Here is a 24031-nt window from a genome sequence, read left to right on the forward strand (position 1 = left end):
TGTAAAGCACAGGTACTTCTGGAGTCTCTCACCGCTTGGAGATTGGAGTGGCATGTATCAATATACAGACACACTGCCTGTCATGCCATTAAACCCTGCTTTCAATTCTGAAAGACTGGGGTGGAGGGAACTCCCTTTTTAAATAAGAATGTCTTTCAAAAATCCAAAGACGCTTTATTCAAAGTAGGAGCCTTCAAGGCATCTTATGCCATCTCTTTTTTGAGGGGGGTGGAGTGGGAATCAGATATTTAACAATGCAATCCTACGCATATCTAATAGGAAGTGAAGTTGTTGAGGAATCAGTGAAACGATTCTGCAAAACACACTTGAAACTTTAGGAATAATAATAATAATAAAAATTGTCCAGTAGCACCTTAGAGACCAGCTAAGTTTGTTCTGGGTATAAGCTTTCGTGTGCATGCATGATACCTTTTCATGCATGCACACAAAAGCTTATACCCAGAACAAACTTAGTTGGCCTCTAAGGTGCTACTGGACTATTTTTTAATTTTTAAAATTTATTTCGTCTGTTTCAGACCAACACGGCTACCTACCTGAATCTTGAAACTTTAGGGTGAGTTAGTTTGCAGAACTGAATGAATGAGTCAGTTTCATGATTAAAAAAAGAAAAAAATCAAATAATTTTTTCTCACTGTTGGGAGGCTGAGACTTGCTCTTTACCTAATCCCTACTGTCCTATGATTTACCACAGCAAGGTGGAAGAAATTCTGCAAGTTAAGGAAACCTAGGAAAAGTTGCTTTGTTTGCACAATATATACCGGCCACACATTTCAGCTTTTTCTCAGCACTGGGGATCACCTTGCATCGCATTGCAGACACAAAATCTGCAGCTTCGCCTGAATGGGAAGGATGTAGGTGGGTAAAAACCACTGTGGCAGGTTTCTTGCTACGGAAACTAAAATGAACAAGAGGTCTTTCTTGAAAGATTATAACCCAGGATCTGTCCATTGGTTGGCTATGGAATCAGCCTGAGGTCCTGCATTTCTTCAGAGCTGTGAAGGGGGAGAGGCGGAATGGCTGGGAAGAAGCTGGTCTGAAGCGCAAGGTCTGAGTTGCATGATCGCTTCAAATATGCCAAAGAAACCACTAAGAAATTGCTGTCTTCCTTCTCGAGTAGCACCAGGGCGGCTTGTTGACTCCCTAGTAAGTGATAGCTTGGCGAACTGAGAAGGGGACCATTGTAATCCCTGCCTCCTTACCACAAAGGAGCCCATTCATATGGGCTAATTTTGAAGGCAGGGCAAGTGTGGATCGGGATCAGGACTTCAACCGCAGTTTAGGAGACTAGCAGGCACTTTCCACCAGGGGAAAGACCTTCTGTGGGCTGGGGAGTATCCTCCCCCCCACTGCATCTCAAATGAAATTGCCTAGTTGATTCTGAACAGGGGTATCTTTTCTGGAAACAGGACACTTAAGAATGCAGTGAAAATAGACTGGGGAAAGGAAGGCATCTTTTTTGGGGGGAGGCAAAGTCATCATAGCAAATGGCCAAGTCATAGAGAGTCTCCTACCATGTGAAGACCTGAGTTCATCAGCTCTCTTCTATGAACATGGCAGAATTGGCATACACAACAGGATCTAAACACTGAGTCCATTTAGCCTGGTCCTCAGAGGTCTTTTCTTCCCTCCCAGCCCTGGAATGACACAGAACCTGGGAATTTCTACATGCAAACATATGCTCTCCCCTTTTAGTTTGGTCTAGTGGGGAAAGGCAAGTAAAGGAGAACGTGGTCAAAGTGTATAACACCATGCATGGACTGGAGTGGAGAAAGTGGATAGAGAGATGGTTTTCTCCCTCTTATAATACTAGAATCTGGAGTCATTAAGCTGAAGGGGTAGAGGCTAAGGACAAACAAAATAAGAACTTCTTTACACAGTGTATAGTTAAGCTGTGGAATTTGCTGCCTCAAGATGTGAAGGTGGTCACCAACTTTGATGGGATTAGACAAATCTATGAAAGATAAGGTTCTCAATACCAAATGCCTCTGAATACCAGTTGCTAGGGGGCATGAGCAGGATAGGGTTATTTCACTCATGTTTTGCTTGTGGGCTTCCCAAAAAGTGTCTGGATAGCCGCTGTAGGAACCAGGATACTGAACTAGCTAGTCCTTTGGTCTGACCCAGCAGAGCTCTTCTTATGTTCTGTGTTTTCTTTTATCTATCCTAGATCGACAGGAAATGAATTCCTTTGGATGAGCCTGAGCTGTCATATTGTTGTTCCATTGCAAGCAGGACTCGCTGTGACTGATAGGCATTGACAGTGAGCCCTGCTTGCAGAACAACCAGGAGTTCACTTTATGGCATCAGGTGAAGGGCAGTGGGTTGGGGGGGAAAGCCTCATGGGCCAAATTGGGACTCACACCTGGTCTAGAATGACTTAGCTGCACCACTGGAGGAAGGCATTCCACCCTCTTGATCTCTTAGCTTGTCCTTTTCTCTTCTGATCCTTCCTGAAACTCCCTTTCAAAATGGCACCATCCTGTCTTCTCAAAATCCAGATTCTTTCTTTCTTTCTTTCTTTCTTTCTTTCTTTCTTTCTTTCTTTCTTTCTTTCTTTTTAATTCTCTGATTCATTCGGTCTTTGTGAAGCACCAGTGGGCACAGGCTGTGTGTGGGAAGAACGACTACATAATTGCTTCCCGCAGAATAGGGTTACGCCATGTAATTAAAATAGAAGACACTGCCAGTTTCAAAAATTTTAAGTGATTTCATCTGCCTTAGGGTCATTATGTCCCTCTAAGATGCCTACTCTTAAACGATGCTTCTATTTTCAGCGTGCACAACGCTTCCCAGGAAAGGACAAAGCGGCCTTCTCATTGTTTTACGATCACCTGCTCCTCTGTTGGAATGCGAGGCCTGTGTTTCTGCAAAACACAGCCTCAGTCTGGGGATTTCTTATGGGTGTGGGCACTTTGACAGGCACATAGAAATCCGGTGGAGGTGTCCCATTTATATCAGTACAATCCACACAAACAAATGTGTCAGGGGTCAGAAGCTGCCAGGGCCAGCGCCAGGAAGCATCCTTTGTTTCTGTGTGTAGCTGTCCCATGTGGTGGGCTGTCAGAATTGCAGCTTGGAGCATCTTCTTGAACAGTGAAGTATTCCCAGATTCTGAAATGGTCATACCCATCCAGACTGGCCATGACTGGGCCCTCTTGGTCAGAAAGAGGCTTTAAAGGCTTCTTACTTAGGCTGCAACTTTGCCTCAGCAACCAAGAGTCTTCCTGGCTCACCTCTGCTCTGACCCACTCCTAGCTCAACTTCAACTATTCCCTCAGGCTCAGCTCTGACACCAGGGTGGGAATCCCTCCTTAGGAACCTAAGAAAGCCCCTCTGTTCTCACAGTGGCCAACCTGATGCTTGTGCCACAACAGGAACTGAGTACTTTATTTTGCCCATCCATAATCTTCCAATCTGCAGTTTCATTGGATGGCCCAAAGTTCTAGTACAGGCATAGGCAAACTCCAGCCCTCTAGATGTTTGGGACTACAATTCCCATCCCTAGCAAACAGGACCAGTGGTCAGGGATGATGGAAACTGTATTCCCAAACATCTGGAGGGCTGGAGTTTGCCTATGTCTATTCTAGTATTATCGGAGAAGAAGAAAAATGTCTCCTCATCCACTTTTTTCTGTGCAAAATGGATAAACAGGCATACATGGTATTATGCAAGTTGACAAAATCACACTAGGTAGTTATTTGGGTTCCAACCTAAGAGCACCATGCTCCCATCAGAGCATATATGGGGCTCACTGTGTTTATCCTGCAAATACCTTCTCAATTAGGGGATGAAGAGCTTGTTGAAAATGCATCGTGTCCAGTTTATTTTTCACAGAGGAGTCTTGGAGTTCGAAAGAAAGGAGAAGGCATGTTTAGCAAATGGGGACAGCAGGGAACTAACTGGCAAAAAAACCCAATCCTTTCTAAATTAGAGCGGCAATTTCAGCATGGTGTTTACACACACCAGTAAAAATAAATGGCCTGAAACTGATTATGCCTTGTCTGTCACTTCTCATTCTGCAGAGGCGTGTGGCTTTGACTATTCAAAATAGGACATGGAGAAAGTTGGGAGACTTCAGATCATTGCAGCTGTTTCAAAGGACGAAGGAAACCACATAAGAAATATAGAATGAAACTTTAATAAAGAGAGAGAATGAGGAAGAGGGGAAAGGGATTGTTCTGCATTCTGTTATTATTTTTCCCTTCTTCTCATCTTCCCAGGAACCCTGTGAGGTGGGTAAGGCTGAGAGTTGTTGATTGGCCCAGAGCTGAGCAGTCTGTCACCAGCAGTAGCTAACTACAACTCCCATTGGCGCCAACCACTATGGTCAGTAGCTAGAGATTCACACCCAATGTCTGTTTAATCTGGTGTCTGGTCTAACGTCCCTGGAAAACTTGCAAGGTAACAGTGGCTTGACCCCAGTACCTGCTGCTGAGAATTATCCTACATCTGAAGATGAAGGATCTCAAGAAACATGCATTGCTATTTAAAGGCTGTTTATTGAAAAATGGATATTCTTTGTCTAATGGACTCTTGAAGCAGCATATAAAATGTTGGGATGGGCAGTTCTGCCAATTTTGATGTTACTCATTTGCCTGCTTTAAGGTTGGTTTTCCATGCTTCCACATCAGTTTTCCATTTAAAAAAAGAGAATGTCTTCATGAAAATTCACCAGCATTTTTGTGTGAATTTCTCCTCATACCCCCCCCCCCCATTCAGCTTTGCCTAATGTACACATTTTTTTGCAAAGCAGTTTCCCCTTATCTGATGCATTTTAATGCAAACTTTAACCCACTGCTTGTATTTTTGTACACATGATTTGGCTGGAGAACTGCATTGCATAATTCAGAGAAGTGTGAACTGTGAAAGATGGCTGTGTTTCTGTTTGTGTATCATTTCAGAAACCACTATGTAGCTTTGCCTTTAAATGTGAACTGAATCAAATTTCTCCCCCATCCCTAGTTACAAAGTCATCTTATGAGCAGCTGGGATAGAAAAAAATTCCAGGAGAGGAGGCAACAAAAGCTGTTGTCTCTCAACTGTGCCAATGAAGTGGCCCTAGCTCAGTGGTACAGCTTTGCATGCAGAAAGTGTCCCAGGTTCAATCCTGGCATCACCAGGTAGTGGTGGGAGAGACTTCTGCCTGAAATTCTGCAGAGCCACTGCCAGTGAGTGTAGACAGTACAGTACTGAGCTAGGCGAACCAAAGATCTGATTTGGTATGAGGCAGTTTCCTATCTCCCTGTTTCATCCCGTGCTGTGTCCTGAGGACTAGAAGCTTGTTCTGTCATTTTGCATGTAAGCTTTAATTCTTAGCATCCTGGATTTTGCAGGGGCCCTGGCTGCCTGCAAATCCTGTGCATGTCTGGCTTTGGAAAATACGTCCGGAGAGTTCGAGTGGCTTCAGCCATGCCCTGTTTTGATCAAAATGGGCAACGTTACATCATGGCAAGTATGAGAGCATCACTGTCAAAACACTAATGAGTTTCAAATGCTATTTTGATGGTTTCCTTTGAAAGGAATACACAAAGCCCAACCAAATTAATTAAAGATCTCTGAGGCTTTGTAATCAGGGTAGCCACAAACGAGGGCAGAAAAACAACTTTCATGTGGGGGACTGCACCCACAGCTGAAGTGGCATTCCCATAAGGGAGGATTTATTTATTTATTACTTTTTTTTGAGAGAGAGCTTACCTCCCCCCACTTGCCAGGAGTTTGAGGCAGACTTCAGAAGGTGTCCCATTCTAGGAAGAAGTAGGTGGTCTGTGCTGGAACATAAATGCTTCCCTTAAAAGAATCACGTCAGTTAATCTCAAAGGTGGACTTCTAAAAATATGGGCAGATCCACACTGCCCATAACTTCCCCAAATGAATCCTGGGAAGTGTGGTTTGCCAAGGGTGCTGGCAAATACTATAGTAGCTTTTTGAGGAGAAGCCACAGTCCCCATGATTCTTTAGGGGAAGTCTCGTGCTTCAAATGTGCACCGAATATTATTTAACTATAGAGTGTGGTTCTATCCTATGCTTCAAAGTTCAGCTGGATTTTCACGAGGAAATATTTCATGAGCTGAGTTTCAGTGTGTCCAAATGTTCCCCAGAAGACAGGCCCCACAAACCTTGCCTTTTGGTCAGTAGTGGTCAGCAGTGAGAGTGTGTGTGCTTACTTGACCTCCTGCCACTGTCTTATCTGTGGCTTATCAGGCAGGAAAGAGGGAGGGGAGAAGTCATTGTGGTGCAAAAACATTGAAGAAGAAGAGGAGGAGGTAAGCACCACCGACCTGCTAACCACGGCTTCGTTTTGCTCTTTCCCCATTTTGTCCTGCCTGGAAGCTGATTTTGGCACTTACTTACTTACTTACTTACTTACTTTATATCCCATCTTTCCTTCAAGGAGTTCAAGGTCTGGTTCCTGGGAACTTACAGTGCCTTTGTAATCATCTGTTTCCTTATCAATGTATAGACTGAGTGGGTATTGCAAGGCACAGAGCATGTACCTAGGCAGTACTGATTCCCATGTAGCATCGCACCATCAGCTTCCAAATCAGCCCACAGTAAACTCCAAATTGGTTAATTTCATCAGATCTCCCAGAACAAGCTATCCACCTAATACAACTCTCTACCTAATTAAATCAAGCTGACAACATATTTAATGGGTTTTAGGAGCCAACTTAAGACTTAGTTATTTCACCAAGCCTTCTTATGAAAATGATTTACTGTTTTTAGAACCTTATCAGATGACCTATTCTGTACTTCTGCTTCTTTAATGCATTTTGTTTTGACTTCGTTGTTATCTTGCTTTGGTTTTGGGCACTGCTTATATTTGTGGTATAGAAATGAATAACAGTAACACACATTCCCAAAGTGCTGTGTGAGAAAGGAGGATTCCAATTGTCCTTAACTGCCCATTGTCCTAACTTTTGTTGTCTCCTCCCAATAGCGGTTTCCATCAATCCACCAAGTTAGGAAGAGAAGAGAACTGGCATGTCAGTGTACAACCAAAGCATTCCTCAAGCAAACCATAAACTTGCATCCTTTCTGGAAACAAGCACGCTGCAACACTTCAAAGAAAACCAAATGTTCAAGTGTAAAGGGCTGGTGTTGTAGCTTTGTCAGTCAGAGGACAAAATTATTCATTCAACTATTAAAGCATTTAACAAGGCAATTTCAGCAGGCTCTTTCTCATTCAGGAGACTAAGCCCACAAATGTCTGTTTCCCAATGTAAAAACAAAAGTTTGTATGCCCTGGGGAGCTGCCATTAAAGTTGTGTGCTTTAAGCCTGCTCTCTTGTATATTTCTCCATAAAAGTTAGGTCTTGCTTTTAACCTCTGGTAGACAAATTTGTAGCAATAGGCTGTTGCAGGGCAAGAAAGGAACCTTTTTCTCCCCTGCCCCCTCCCCTTTTACCTACATCTGCTCCATATTTGCATTTCAGAAATTAGAGAATTCAGTTATGTGGAATTACATAGCAACTGGGCAGGGGCCGAGGTATGGAACTGATTCGGTCTTCAACGTAAATAAGAAGGTTTTTCAAGCTTTCTCCAGGAAATTGAGTGGAACACCCAAACTGACATTTCGTATTAAATATTATATTTGTATCGTTGCTCCTTCGAGCCCATTGGTCTCAAACATCTGGGATCCCTGTTTGTAAGTGCCGAAACTGAATACCTGCTCAGAATTAAGCTCATCAGAGCAAAGAAATTAAAATATTACTGGGTACACTCTGAGCCAGTCCAATTGTAAGGGAAGAGCTATTAGAATATGATTAGCCAAGCCATATTTGCCCTCCAATATGTCATACAGCATTAAGGCTGAGAAGACTTTGAAGCAAATCCTACTGGCAAACCCCACTGCTTCATCAGCAGCTCTGTACTGAGGAATGTGCTCTTTCGGATAGTGACCCAAGTCCTGGGGCGGAGTGGAGCATCTTTTGAATTCCTGTAGCAACTGGGAAGGGCCAATAGCTCCATAGCAGAGCATCTGCTTTGCATGCAGATGATCCCCGTTTCAATTCCTGGCATCTCCAGGTAGGAAAGGGAATGCTCCTCTCTAAAAATGTGGAGAGGTGCTGCCAAACAGAGTCGACAGTACTGAGCCAGATGGGCCAATGGTCTGACTCCATAACTGAACCTGGCTGTTCTTGTTTCATCCCAGAATACGAGAGTTAATTCACCTGCAACAGCAGGGATCATTCAGTTTGTAACTTAAGGGTTAATTCTGGGCTGTTAGTAAAGTCATTCCAGCTGGATCAGGCCAATGTCCCATCTAGTCCAGTATCCAGTTCTCACAGTGGGAAACACACAAGCAGCACCCGAGCACACCAGAAGTCTCCCCTCCTGCAGTTCCCAGCAAATGATATTCAGAAGCATTGACTAGTAGTCACTGATAGCCTGCTCTGCCATGAATTGGTCTAATCCTGTTCTGAAGCCTTCTAAGTCAGTGGCCACCACTCCCTCCTGTGTGAAGAAGTAATTTCTTTTATCTGTTCTGATGCTTCCAACATTCAGCTTCATCTGAGCTGTGTTTTGGAACTCCAAAAGTACAGGGAACTTTGGACATGTTTTTCTGTTTGGGAAACTGGGTTCCCATGACGTGTCCTTGCTGCCTAGACTTGGTGAGCGGATCACATTGTTAAGACTGTATTCTGGGTTGATAGCTACCTATCTAATGTCATGCCCTGGTTCTCGCCCCAAGCCACATGCCATTTTGAAGTGGACATCTAATGCCATGCCCTGGTCCTTGCCACAAGCCACATTATGTTTTCATGGAACATTCCCCAAACCGCCTCTGTTGTCTCTTCCCACAGCAATGTTTGTAAGACGTCCACCAGTGCCTCAAAGCTCTGTTCTTTGCCTTCCCTGATGCATCTCAAGAGTCACTTTTTCCTCCTGTCTTGTACTCCTCCCCCCCAATTCCACTATTCTCTTCTCTTTCCTAATTTTATTGCATGCAAACTGATAAGCACAGTTCCAGTGAAACCTTCTTGAGGGGGGGAAAGACTCTGCATCTCAGGTTACATGGGTCTGTAATCCAACTTAGCTTCCCTTGTAAACCTGATTGCTTTTACTGTACCATAAAGGAATATATATATATATATATATATATATATATATATATATATATGAATGATATGTTGCATCCGCCTTCCCCAGAAAAGGCTAGGGAGAGGAAGACTAGAACGGTTCCCTGTGGAAATTCTTCATAAAAGAGATATCAGTGAAAACCCCTTCCAGAATTTCTCTGAAAATCACCCGTGTCGTGTTTCAGAGATCACCCTGCAAACTCCATGGGTGGCCCTTGCCGGATTGCATGTGTATCTGTCAGCATGTGTTCTCTCTCTCTCTCTCTCTCTCTCTCTCTCTCTCTCTCTCTCTCTCTCTCCTGCTTTAAATCTGGAATCTGGCTTTCTGGTATATAGTAACACTTCCTATTTTCCCTTCTCCAGCAGTGCCTCCCACCCCCCCTTGCCCCCTGCCCCTGTTTAAATTGCCATATCTGATTTGCTCCCTAATGAGGTAGATTGGACTAATCAGTCTGGGATTGATGAGCGTTAATTACTTCTAAACATTTTTTTGTGATGAAAACTCTGCGAGGGCAAATTACTCCATCAACAAGTGAGTCATGAGTTGAGGTGCCTTTAATGATGAGTTGCTGGATTTGGGCAAACCACAAGCTGGACTGGAACCCTTGTTGTGGTCTTCCCAGTCCTCAGTGTTGCAACTGATGGTTGCTTGGAGGAGGGGGAAGAGAAAGTTACTCACAACTTGTAGAATGGAACAGAAAAACGAGAAAGAAAAGTGTGTGTGTGTGTGTGTGTGTGTGTGTGTGTGTGTAGGCAGAACACATGTTGATGTATGCCACCAAGATTTCTTGCCCCAAGGGGTGACTGTACTCATTTTCAAATCCAGATTTAACCTCAGCTGAAGTATGACAGACGTCCGAAAAATGCACCAGAAGCCACCTCAAACAAGCAAAAAGAAGAGAGTCTGGTTTCATTACCCTCTCTTTCCCACTACTCTATGGGATGGAAAGCTCTGAACGTTTGCAAAGTCAGTTATCTGCGGAGGAGAAAGCACAAGAGACTTATGGTGTATTTGCCATCATAACAGCTGACTTAAAACTACTGTTCTCAATGAACATATTTGGTAGGGCCAAAGTATGTCTCCGAAATTCAATTATTAATTATTTTTGGATTTTTAATCTTTTTTTTAAAGTAAGCTTATTTACTTAAATTGTTCTTATTTGCCCTTGGTCTCAATTGACCTCAGTTGCCATTTAGCAGTATGATCAGGAAAATCTGATTGGCTCTTCATCCGTTTTCTACATGATATTGAATTTGTTGGGATCATCCAGGAAAGAGGCAAAAGCAACAGATAGGGGAGCAATAATTGAAAATAAAGAGGGAGGGAGGTGTATAGTATTTAAAATATAAGCATTTTTTTGGATTTGAACTCAGTATTGAATGTGAAGAATATTTGGCAAAGCCGCATAACAACTAATTTATTTTACAATTACCACATATGACGTGAACATATGAGGGCTTCACAGTATTGATGAGAGAAACACACTCCACATGCACCCAGAGGCTCTAAATCAGGGGTCAGCAAACATTATCAGCAGGGGGGCAGTTCACTATCCCTCAGACCTTGTGGAGGGCCGGACTATATTTTTTAGGGGAAAATGAACGAATTCCTACTCCCCACAAATAACCCAGAGATGCATTTTAAATAAAAGCACACATTCTACTCATGTAAAAACACCCTGATTCCTGGACCACCTGTGGGCCAGATTTAGAAGGCGATTGGGCTGGATCTGGCCCCTGGGCCTTAGGTTGCTCTAAATAAATAGGTCCATCTAGCTCAGTTATGTCTACACTGACTGGCAGAGGCACTCCAGGGATTCAGGCTGGGCACATTCCCAGTCCTACCTGGAGATGCTGAGGATTGAACCAGGCACCTTCTCCACACAAAGAAGATGCTCAGATGCCACTGAGCTACACCCCTTGCCCAAGTTTAGGGGAGCTTCCTATGCATAGGATCATCTCTCCAGAGTTGCTTTTGCAGCCCCCACCAGCAATAAATCTATCTAGCTGGATTTCTCACGAAAGGCAAGGAGATCATAACATCTGCAGCTGCCCCTCCCCGTAGCAATTTATGGCCATTCGCTTCCAGGCCTGAGGTTGGTTTATGGAAAATAACACCTGCTTTCCTGACTCCCCAAGCCAGGGTGGAATTTTTTCTTGCTGTCTGTGGATCCTTAATAGCTTGTTTGAAGCCAGCAGATGATTCATAGCATGATCCTAGTACGTATGCACTATGTTAAAGCAAAGGAGGGGGAGGGCGCAGCCCAGTTGCTAGGCACCGTCGCTCAGCTAGGCCCGAGCCAGCCCTTTTGAACGCTTCGCTTTGTCAAGCGAGCAGACAGCTTGCCAGGTTGGAGTCCTCAGAGTGGGATTTTGTCGCTTCAGGAATCAGAAAGCATAAACACATTTGTCTCCTCCACTCCACCTTTTTAATTTTTAGGTCTGTGCTTTATTGCATACCAACCTCTGCTGTAGGCAGGTTTAGATGTATTTAGGGGGGGGAAACCCTGCTTTCTCTGCAAAGAGCATCCCCAGCTGTGTGGAGGAAGTCATGTCTGACCTGGTGCAGGGTGGTCGCCTCAAACCAACGCATGATTCCAGAGCAAAGGACAGAGGAATGGATTCTGGGGCCCACAGCACTGTGTCTTGTGGGCATGCAGGCACATGTTGGTTTCATCAAATATGAAAGAGCCAGTGTGATGTAGTGGTTAGGGTGTCAGACTAGGACCTGGGAGACCAGGGTTCAAATATGAACTCAGCCACGAAGCTCAAAAGGTGATATTGGCCCAGTCACTACCTCTCAACCTAACCTACCACACAAGGTTGTTGTGGGGATTAAATAAGGATGGGAAGAACTGTGCATGCCACCGTGAGCTCCTTGGAGGAAAAGGTGGGATACAATTGTGATGATGATGCAGATCATCATCAGCATCATCAGGGATGGGCAAATCTGTCAGTTTTGATTTCTCTCCATTTCTCTTTTTTCCCCCAGTCTTAAATTCAGTTCTCTGCAGTTTGCATATTTATTTATTTTTTTTAAAAAGCACCCTCATGATGCTCTATCATCATTTTAGTGCAAATTCCTCCCTGAACACATATTTGTATACAAGTATGCTGAAAGCCAGGTAGAGGTGGAGCATTGTCACAGAATAATTTTAAATTTGATATTCTCAGATGTATGGTGGGGGGAGGGGGAATACATACATTAGATTTCTGAAATTTCTGTTTGAAAGCCATTTATTTATTTATTTATTACCATAAACACTGAGCTTTGTTAATAATATTTAAGGCAATCACACTTGTTTTCACCAGCTAAGATGAATACTTGTATGCTTTTGGGACCCACCTTATTTTTATGGTTGTAAGTTTTTTTAAATGGTTTTGATGTTGTTTTTAATGCTGTAACCCGCCCTGGGACCTTGGGGTGAAGAATGGGTAATAAATAAAGTAATAATAATAATAATAATATCTAGGGTTGTGTCCAACTATGTCCTGCTCAGAGTAGACCCATTGAAATTATCAATCAGAGACTAGTCATGTCCATTAATTTCAATGGGTCTACTCTGGGTAGGACTAACACTGAATACGACTCCTTATTGACTTACTGGTACATATTTATGTATGCATTTATTTAAATAAGGAAGCCACTAAGTTGATTTACGGTAACTATGAAGACTTCTTTGTTGGGGAGATCTTTATGCTGGATGGGGAGAAGAGAGAGACGAGAGATCCATCTTTTAGCACTTGTCCTCTGTCAAGGCCCTGTCCAGCCTTGAAATAGCCCCCACCACCACCCCACAACTCTCTCTCCTTACAACCTTCCCAGTGAAGTAAATATGCTTGCAAGAGCTCTTTTCCTTTTCCAGATGAAGCGCATTCCTATGTTATTAAAGATTTGGGGCAAAGACCCACGACCCATAATTTGCATATGATAATTAATATTTATATAGATGTAAATTACGGGGGACTTTTGGAGGGAAAGCCATCCTGTAAGAAATGAGAGGGGGGAAGTAGCAGGAAGTCTGGCACTCAAAGGAGCCCACTGGTGGATCAGGCCCCATGGACCACCCCCTGACAAGAACCCTGGCTTAGATGACATCAAAAATGAAAGGTGGGGGTATGAATCTGTACCTAGCCTCCTGGCCTTTTAAACATCTATTAATTGCTTTGTTTCTGTCATGATAAAAGATTGACTTTCCACAATCAGCCTTCCACACATGGCTGTATGTCAAAAGAAAGAAAGAAAAAATGGGGAGGGGAAATGTATCTCCATCAAAATGGAAATAGTTGGCAAGCAAAAGCAGCTTAAAAACCTGGATGCTCTTCCAGGCTGATGTTTGAAAAGCGATACAGTCAGCCCTCAAGGACCCCCCACACTGTGGACATGGTTTGCATGAGAGCTGGGCTTGAAAGTTCAGGAGAGGGGTCTCCCCCCCTCCTTTCAGCACCACGAAGGTCATCGCAAACACACACAAATATCAACCAAGAATATCTGTTGGCTTCTATGTGCTAAAAGGGGAGGGGGGAGAAGGCGGGAGTGTATGACTAATCTAGTAACCTTTCTTTTTGTGTTTAGTAGAACCCAAGTCTGTTTACAATAAAACGGAGCGAGATTTTTCATTCTTCCAAATGGAGCAGGGGTTATATCAACAGCATAACCTCAGACACAGCAAACACCTGTTGAGCAGAATTGGGATTTGACCAAATTTTAAAAGGGAAAGAATCATGATTTCCTCCCCTTTTCTTTTCCCCTCTCCCCACTCAGGGGTAATTTGAAGTCAAAATGTATAGTGTGGATTGTATTGATCAGGGACGCCCTGCATGAAATGTTGGCAAACTTAATGTGAAGAAGAAGAAGAAGACTTTGGATTTGATATCCCGCTTTATCACTACCCTAAGGAGTCTCGAAGTGGCTAACAATCTCCTTTCCCTTCCTCCCCCACAACAAACACTCTGTGAGATGAGTGGGGCTGAGAGACTTCAGAGAAGTGTGACTAGCCCAAGGTCACCCAGCAGCTGCATGTGGAGGAGCGGGGAATCTAACCCCGTTCATCAGATTACGAGTCTACCGCTCTTAACCACTACACCACACTGGCTCTTTTAGTTGAATCAAAATAATTCAGGGGTTGTAGCTCAGTGGCAGAGCATGCAAAGAGTCGCCGCTTCAGTCCTCAGCATCTCTAGGTACGGGAAAATCTGAAAACCTGCCTGAAACCCTGGAGGGGCCATCAACACTAAAATTCCACTAAACCAGGAGTGAACTCCAAACCAGTACTTCAAATGAAGATTTGATGGGAAGAAAGGTTCTTTCTTTCTTTCTTTCTTTCTTTCTTTCTTTCTTTCTTTCTTTCGTCTTTCTTCTTGAAGATCGAAATAAACTCCAGATAGATTCATGTTTATATTTATTGGGGTATGTGTCAGCTACAAGGTTCAGCATCTATGGATCTACAGTATGAGGAAGAAACTTAATTTGTTTCAGATCCACTCTGTGTCTTCCTAATTCAGCTGTATCAGATCTGTTAAATATGAAGCTCTATTTCCCCCATTGGCTATAATGGAGAGTAAAAAAATGATTATAACTCCCCCACCCAAAGTGGATGAAATTTGCAGGCAAAGGACTTCCACTAATGTGGATTAAGCCTGAAAAATTTCAGACAAATCTATGGGATTTTAATGCAGGGCTTGCTTCATTAATCTAAAAAAGGAAAGGGGGGGGGGAATTCTGCCAGAAAAGGATTCAATCTTCAGGAATGGTTGCCTGTTCTGAGAGAATGAACCCCTACAGCTTTCAGAATAATAGATGCAGGTTTTCTCTCATGAGGGAAGACCATTTTGAGTTGAACAAAATTGAAATTGATTAACCTTCTGTAGTGTTTTGTGGGCAATCAGTCTGAAAACTAGTGTCCTGAGGAAAGTGACCTTGAGGAAATGGGCAGTAATAGGCTGGCAGTGAGCAAGACAGCTGAGGGCTGAATAATGCTGGACAGCAGGAATTCATTGTAATGAAATCATAGTTACCCTAAAACTGAAGGAAGCAGAATGAAACTTTGGGTGATGTAAAAGCCACTTCAATGCACCCTCCACCACATGCTGCCTGGGGTTGATAGTGGTAGTTGTAGTTCAAAATATCTGGAGGGCACCGGGTTGGCAAAGTATGCTTTAGGGCAGTGGTGTCCAAACTTTTTTCAAAGAGGGCCAGATTTGATGAAATGAAGGGCCATGGGGGCCAACCAAAGGGCCAACCAAAGTTGTTGAGGGTTTTTTTAAAGGATTTTACCCCAAGAAATAAACTGCCACAGGGGCCGGATTAAACCAACCGGTGGGCCAGATTGGGCCTCTGAAACAGACTTTGGACTTGCCTGCTTTAGGGAGTTTTTGATCAAACTTGAAATGCCTTGTTAATGGTGTGATCCAACTTAGGGATGTGAAACACACTCCCAAATCTCTCCTATCCACCTTGAAATTAGTAATAACATGTGGCTGACAAGAAGTGATTAGGTGGCTGATTAGGGGCAACTGAGACAGATGGATGGCATATAAACAATAAAATTGTCTAGTGTTTACAACACACACAAGTGTGAGGAAAGTTATATAAAAAAGTTGCAAAACTCACATTTGAAAAACAAACCCAAGTCTTATTTTCAACATCTCAAAATTCAGCTTTGCACAAGTCATTATTAATCTTCCAGTTCTTCACTTAAATCTGTGAATGTGGAGCCTCCCTCCATTTTTTTATTTAAAGGAAAGCCCCAAATTTTAGTTAAGAACAGAAAAGTTTAATTAGCAAAACCTTCAAAATTTCAGCCACCTGCTTCAGTTTTAATTTGAACTCAAAAATGCTGAATTCAGAGAATTACTTACATTCCAAATGTGCATTGGTTTTGCATTCTGTCATTGATCATATGGTTGTGAGAATCCAAACCAAATGTCTTTACTGGTCTTAACTACCTAGTCCCCCACCTAGGACCCTATTTGCTCAGTGGTTACTAAATAAAACACTACATACCATTTTGGCAATACACTGATCTAATCTGGAGCCAAACTGTGCTGTGCAGAAGCACAGAAAGAGACCCAGGTGTGAATAATTAGTGGATTGCTCAGAACTGAAGTCATTGCTCCTTAAAGCCTGAGCTAAAGGTTCCTAGTAAAGGCTGGAACACAATGCCTTATATCCTTTCCAAATGTGTGGGATTATTGTGGTTGTTTTCTTCCAGAGCAGCTAGCTACACACAAATGTCCTCTTTAGCCACATGTGTCTCTAGTCTATTGGTACCATTAAGGTTAGGACATTTGGGCAAAAGTCCAGAGCCCTATTCTGCAGAACTCCCCACCCCCCATACCATAGGGCTGGTATATCTTATTTTGAAACAAGTGAAGTAAGACCTATTTTCATATACAGCAGCGTTGGGAAAACCTTTTCAGCTGAACATGGTTCTCCATCTCTGTTCAATGCATAGGATTGGACTCTGCACTTGATGGTCCTCCTTTCTTTAGATTGGAGATGAAGAACCTCAGACCTGGAGGCCAAATGCAGCCCTTCAGTCCTCCCTTTCTGGCCTCTGGGACTCTTCCAGGTCACATCCCTCACCAGTCCTGCCTTGAACCATCCATGGTTGCATTTGTTTGGCTAGAGTGAGTCCTTGAATACTGATAATGCTTCTTGATTTCCTGGATGGAGGACAGAAGTGGAGGTAGGGGTGAGGGCAGAAAGCAGCCTGCTGTACAAAGGTAAAATTCACATTAGTTGCTCCGCCCACTTTTGCCTCTTGCTCCAGCCACCACTGGCATGTAACCATGAGGATACTACAAAAAACTTCACTTGTGATCATGGGAGTACAATCCCAGAATAAGCTCCTGCCTTGACATACTCTAAGGCAGGCATGGCCAAACTTGGCCCTCCAACTGTTTTGGGACTACAACTCCCATCATCCCTGACCACTGATCCTGCTAACTAGGGATGATGGGAGTTGTAGTCCCAAAACAGCTGGAGGGATGAGTTTGGCCATGCCTGCAAGGGCTCGTCCACACATTTGCTTGTCCCGTGCCTAGAAAGCATGGGTCCCAGTGCTTTTTAGGCATGGTTCTGAGTGGTTTTGCCTTTGCCTTGCCACTTTCCCTTGGAAAACCTGCTCTTTAGCAATAAATCGGGGGTAGGGGGGGCAATTCACTGAAAACCTGATTTCCATTTGCTGCGATTCGGCACTAAATGACAGGTTTTTCTGGGGAGGGGGGAGTGGCAGGGCAAATGGAAGAAGTGTGGATGAGCCTTAGGATTTGTGCTCTGCATAATCACACATGTATTTGCAAAACTCCTACTCTAATTAAAAGCAATAATTGCTGCATTATATGCAACTGCTGTTTACCTTACTAGTTTCCATCATTTTAGCCATCTTACTCACAGGTGAAACAAATTTGACTGCATAAAGCAGATGATTGAAACAATTACATGACATTTATAATTCTCAGAGGGATATCAATCTTAGTGTGCTGCAGCAAAAACAACAGAGTCTCATGGCACCCTAAAGACTAACAAATTTATTATAGCACGAGCTTTCATACAGAAGTTATTAACTGTTAAAGTGCACGCAAGGGATGTTGTTGTTTTTTAATAAAAAAGGAAGGTTAAACAGAGATGTCTGTTTTTCATAATTGCACTGTGCTCCCAAGACAGCAGTTCAGCCATCTTGAAAATCAATGTTTTCATGACCTTTGAACTCTCTCTTCCTGTTGAGCGTCTCCGCCACAGGTTGCTCCCTAGGATGAAAACAAAGCAAATATATAACAGTAAAGGGCTGGGGTTAATGTCTTTAACAAGATAATGTTACTTAAGGGAACTGTAAACCAAATCATTCCAAAATTCCAGTTGGTCCTTGAAAATCTAAGGGATATTATGAAACCATATGTGCACTGGCCCAGCCTGAGTTCCTGACAAGCAATTTGATGGGGGGTTTTTCCCTAGAATGCTGTTCTTTTGGAACTGCACAATCAGGTTGACAGCTTCATGGGGAAATTGTTGAAGGTCACCACAGAAATCTGTTTGATGTGACTTCTGTTCTGACGGAGGGCAGAGGGCACCTCATCATAATTCAGCAAGGTGGCTTTTAAAAGCAATACGGCTTGTCTGAATAGAAAGTTCTAAAATTTATGCCTCTCAAACAGAATGTTTCCTGCCCCACAAGCCTGCTGGAGGGTCCCTGCTAAGATAATTATTCTGAGACATGGAAAGCAACATAGAACAGGTATGATTGGGACCATCCCAGGGATGGTGGAGAGGAATATGCCTGATCCGTTTTTTTACAGTAAAAGGTAAAGGGACCCCTGACCATTAGGTCCAGTCATGACTGACTCTGGGGCTGAGGGTGCCGGCGTACAGCTTCCAGGTCATGCGGCCAGCATGACTAAGCCGCTTCTGGCGAACCAGAGCAGCGCACAAAAACGCCGTTTACCTTCCCGCCGGAGCAGTACCTATTTATCTACTTGCACTTTTGATGTGCTTTCGAACTGCTAGGTTGGGAGGAGTTTTTTTTACAGTGGATAGACCTAATTCAACATTTCAGAACTTGCTTGTGGGTCAGAATGCAACTCTTGGTCAGATTATGCACCAGCACTTCTGCATAATTTTGTGATGAAGCTTTGGTCCCCATAAGCGCACACAAAAATATGTAGCTGATGTGCAAAAGAAAATGGAAATGAAATGTGTATTTCAGAGGGAAATACACTGTAAAATATTGAAATTGTGTATTTTATGGGAAGAGTGCAAGCAAAATGCATAAAACTTGCATGTGAATTTTTGATATGGGAAAAGCAACAATGGATTAGAACAGATCTATGATTGAGCAACAGCAAAACTGACATGGAACCACATACCTGAGCAGATTTTGAGATTTAAAAGGAGGATCCTGGGAGATAAGGGTGGTACCCTTTGGAAAATAAAGAGGTGGATCCTGAAAACAGTTAGAAGGAGAAGGGGACCCACTTTAGGAAACATTGTATGCTAGAGCAGTGCTTCAATTCAGACAGAGACCTTATATGTGAGTCAGAGACTCCATCCCTTTCTTGTTCTCTGCCGTTGATCTGAGCAGGTGCTTACATGAACTTTCTCCTTCTCCTTTCAAGTAAATTTATATGTGGCTAGTCAGACATTTTGCTCCTTTGGCTGTGGTGATGTCAAGAGAGGTTAGGGGCCAGAGACTGGCTGAGAACCTGAGCAATCATTTTGGAGCACCCCATTCCTGTGGCTGGAATATCTGGGTCTGCAGCTTTGTTTTCAGTACAGATGTTTGCTGAGCATCCAGATACTCCATTTTTCCTCCAAGGGAACCCCAGGTTCCAGGTCTGGGTAGGGTTGAACCCAGGGCCTGATGGAGGAATATGCTAGCATTTCTTCATCAAAATTCTCGTGAAAATTCATCAGTATTTTTGTATGCAATTTTCCCTAATATACACATTTCCCCTCATATTATTTGTTTATCCTCTTTTCACTGATATATGCATGTTTATGCACATTTTACCCTAGTACATTCATTGTTGTACACATTGCTTGGCTAGAGAACAGTTTTTGCAAAATTTGGAGAAGTGCAAATTTCAAAGGAAGGCTGTATTTGGGGTCACATAAGTTGAGAAAGTTCAGATTTGGTAGGTTCACCTTTAAATGCAATATGAATAAAATTTCTCCTCTACCCAAATTCAACACTGCCGTTGTCATTTTGTTGGTCTTCCATTTTCACTGCTGTTTGGTTATTGTTTCTATGGTGATTATTTAATGCATTAAGGTTCCCACTGGAACTGGGTGGGAATATTTATTGGAATAGAAATATTCAGATAAATAAGTGAACAAAAGTTTGGAACGGCAGTTTATCCACTGATTATCATAGTAACACCCCTGAAATTTATTCATTTATTTGTGTACTATTTATTTTTGATAATTTGTTGACCACCCAATCAACAAATCCCTTCAGATGTTTCGCGCAGTTAAAAAACATTAAACTGTTAACTCAGTAAAAAATAAAAAATGAATCCAATTGAACCCAAATTATTCTCTCTTAATTTTTCTAAAATAGCTCATTGTCCATATTATGGTTGTCTAATTTCTATTTTAAAACTGTTTAATTAAATTAAAATTTCATTTTCTCCAGCTAAGATTGCTTTTGCTGTGTTTAAAATATATGCCTTCAATGTATTAATTGAGGTTTTTTAATGTTGTCAGTCACTTTGAAGACATGCACCAAATAAAATGAATGTGGCTTCTCTGATCCATTGAAAATCTGTGGTATAAGGAGTAAATCTTGGGAGTTAGCTCCATCTGGGTGTTTTAACTGTGTCCCTGTCATAGTCAATATTGCTTTGCAACATCTCATTCTTTTGAACGTTAGGTAATTGGGGCCAGTTTAAGTTTTCTAGTTAAATAAAATGTCTTTCCTTTTAATTTCTGGGAGGCCAGGGTCTACCTCATGTCCAGGCCAACTCAGAGTCCTGTCACAGTGGTTATAAATATATCTGACGTTACAGATGGAATTAATTGTCTCTCTGATACTAACTGTTATAAGCGAGAGCTGGAAAGGGGGAATTTGCCCTTTAACACAAGCAAGTTCAATGTGGGTATTAATTCAAGTGAACAGATAATTGATTTTGAATTTACACCTCTGTCAAAGTTTGTTTGCTTCATCTCCTAATTATTTGGGACAGAGAAAAATGTTGGCACTTGTTTTAGTCCATGGGCATTTTGAAAAGCCTTAGACCATATGAGGTGGGAAATCTTTTTTCCTTGTTGATACCCTTCTGGGGGCTGCATATCAGAGGTGGGTGGGGGAGCTAGAGGAAGAAGTAGGTGTAGCAAGGTGGGTGGGCTTTTTCTGCATACAAACATATACATGTAAGGAGAAATTCACACACAAAAAATGCTGATAGGGACTGATAGGGAAATGGTTGTGGAAATGCGGAGAACTGAAGACTCTAAAAAATGAGAAACTGAAAGTAACCAAAACTGACAGATTTGCGCATTCCTACAGTGAAGCCAGAAAATCCTGTTTGCACTCATAGCTCAGAAGAAACACTGACTGCAGGAGCCAGAGCATGTTTTTCCCTTTTTGAAAGTCAGACTAAATTTGCATCTATACATATAAAGTAGCCTTTGGAAATTTATGCCGGGGGTCTTTTAGGTACATAGCAACATCCCTGGCAGGACCCCTTAGGAGACCCAGGCATATGAGGCAGGGTTTGTTTGAGATGAGGTAGCCCTTTACCAATCTACAGTGCTGTCCCAATTCTTTTTGTCACCTGACGGGGAAGGACAAGAAGGCATTCCCATTTCACATACAAAAGCTGAGGAGCTTAGCAATTGAATCCTATTTTGACACTGGTAGGGTCGCTTGGTCAGAAGCAGATTTCATGGCCCAGCCCTGAGACCAAGGGGCTGGTCCTGGTGCTTTCACGGGGTCCCCTGATGATGATGCCACAGGGGACGGGCACCAATGATGTCATTAAGCATGAAACATTAAGCATTAACCACAGTCACTGAGAGCTTGTCATTCAAATGACACAAGGTCTGGCAGGAAATTAAGACAGAAGCCTTAGCAAAAGGGGGTGTCCAGCTAAAGTGAGGGGATCATTCCTTCCTACCTGCTTAGGAAGCCTGGGCAGGGAATGCACTTTTGCCTACCTGCAGATTCAAGCCCTCTCCCTGCCACCAACTGGGGGGGGGGGGAGGAGGCAGGAAAATCTGGAGACTTCAGGTCAGCCCTGGGATTCTAGCTACCTTAGACACTGAGGATTCAGACACTGTCCTCCTGAGAGTAGCAGGCAAGCTGAGATGACACAGGGGGCACCATTCCTTCCCTCCCACCAACTGCTGCTTGAGGCAGCCACCTCACTCTGGCTAATGGTAGGGCTGGCCTTGCCTATCCAGGTCACAAACTATGCCTATCCGTTTACAAGCTAGCATTTGTTTCTAATTGGTTGCACACACATAATATCCTCAAGGCCTCCAGGTCTGGCCCAAGACATTTTGGCTCTGATGGAGGAATCTCTCAATAGGACTCTGCTGCCCCCCCCCCCCCCGCTGGTAGCTTTCTATTTTGGCTCTGCTATTGTGACCTTGGTTTTGCTTACGTGGAAAAAAAGATTTATGATTTGGTTGAACTAGTGGATTTGTTTTAGATTTCATTTCTGTTGTTTTTGGTCATCAGCCACCTTGAATTTCTTCGGGGGGGGGGACGGAATGGGAAGAGTGTGATGCTTGGATTAAAAAAATCAATAAAATAAATAGGGTTGTATCCAACATTAGTCATTGAATCCACTGAAATTAATGGGCATGACTAATTTAGGTTCATTAATTTCAATAGGTCTATTATGAGTGGAACTTAGTTGGATACAGTCCAAGTTAACATAGTGCACAATCCAGTTCTCAGACATGCAATTTAAGATGAGAGATTTGATAAGAAAATAATAGCATAATAAGAGCCTGCTGGTTGAGGCCAATAGCCCAATAGTCCAGCATTCTGTTCTCACAGTGACCAACGAGATACCTATAAGAAGCACACAGTTTTCCCATGGATGTTCTTTTATACACATTATTGTTGGAGAACTACTCTGAAAAACTGGGAGAGTTGCAAATTTCCAAGGGTGGCTCTGTTTCAGTTCACACATTGTTTTGGAAAGTGTGGATTGGGTAAGTTTGCTTTAAACGCAAAATGAATTAAAGGGGAGGACATCCTAAGACCATTGAACCATAGTTAGTTCCTAATTTGACTGGGGCTATTTGGCACACTGGTTTATCCAGGCCATGCAAATCAGGCAGCTAAGTGTCCACATTGGTATACTCCCCCTGCCCACACACATATTCACACAGACAGGAAGTTGCAAGCCACTTTCCTCAACTTCTATCTACCCCCTCTCAACCAGTTGCACAATGGACCTCTTCTCCCACCCCCAATCCAATCTCTCTTTCTCCATTCCATGCCTTATAAGGTATGCCAAGATGGGTCGGTCGTAACTTGCTGGGAAGAGGCTTCCTGCTGAAATGGCAGGAAATTGCTAACCCCACCAATTTCAAGAAGGCTTGTGACATGAGCCACCTGTGGAATGCCACCACATTCCATGCTGCCCCCCCTACACACACACACACACACACACACACACACACACTGCCATGAAATTTTACATCCCCTTTAAGTGAGCCATAAAAATGCTCCAGCGCTGATAAACTCAGATTTATCTGTCGTTGGGTAGTAGATGTTTGAGTAGGTTGCAGCACAGAATGAGTTCAATAAAAGAATCCTCAGTGCATGCTAGAGACACAGGCCATACCTTGACTCTCAAAGACTGGCAGCAAACCAGCAAACCAAAGTTTTTTTCTCTCATAACACTAGAATTCGTGGAAATTCAATGAAGCTGAATGTTGGAAGAGTCAGGAAAAAATAAAGTATTTCTTTACACAGTGCATAGATAAACAATGGAACTGACTCTCACAGGAGGCAGCGATGGCCACCAACCTGGATGGCTTTAAAAGAGAACTGGGCAAATTAATGGAGGGTAAGGCTATCAGTTACTCTTAGCCATGATGGTTCGGCTCGGCTTCCATGCTTAGAGACAGTACTGCTTCTGAATACTAATTGCTGGACACTCCAGGATGGGAGAGCACTCTTGTGTTTGGGTCCTGCTTACAGGTTTCCCACAGGCATTTGATTGGCCACTGTGAAAGTAGGATGCTGCACTAGTTGGGCCATGGGTCTGATCCAGCAGGCTCTTCTTAACCAAGACAAAACAAAAAGTGGGTATCCATGGCCATGGGTTTCAGTTTAAGCTGCAGCTAGGTTTAAGTGAAGGTCACTTTCCCATTGAAAGTGACTTAGGGTCAATTAACTCTGAAAACTTTTCAGCTGGCTGGAGGCCACAAGGAGGAAGGAGGCCAGGTAGGGATGTTCCACCATTCC

General features: G+C 43.0%; 2 long non-coding RNA genes across 2 annotated transcripts in view; one reads left to right on the forward strand and one right to left on the reverse strand.

Annotated features, from left to right (window-relative positions):
* The window catches only part of LOC310850991, a 241424-nt gene that overhangs the window by 39624 nt on the left and 177769 nt on the right, over positions 1–24031 (forward strand). The gene's annotated exons all lie outside the window — the stretch shown is intronic.
* Positions 17688–21504, reverse strand: LOC310850996. The gene is made up of 3 exons (XR_014567529.1): positions 21418–21504; positions 18969–19045; positions 17688–17855 (listed from the first exon to the last, which is right to left on the reverse strand). It is a non-coding gene; the product is annotated as an uncharacterized lncRNA (long non-coding RNA).

Source organism: Podarcis gaigeae, assembly GCF_964106915.1.
Source record: "Podarcis gaigeae genome assembly, chromosome: 8".
Lineage (NCBI taxonomy): Eukaryota > Metazoa > Chordata > Lepidosauria > Squamata > Lacertidae > Podarcis > Podarcis gaigeae.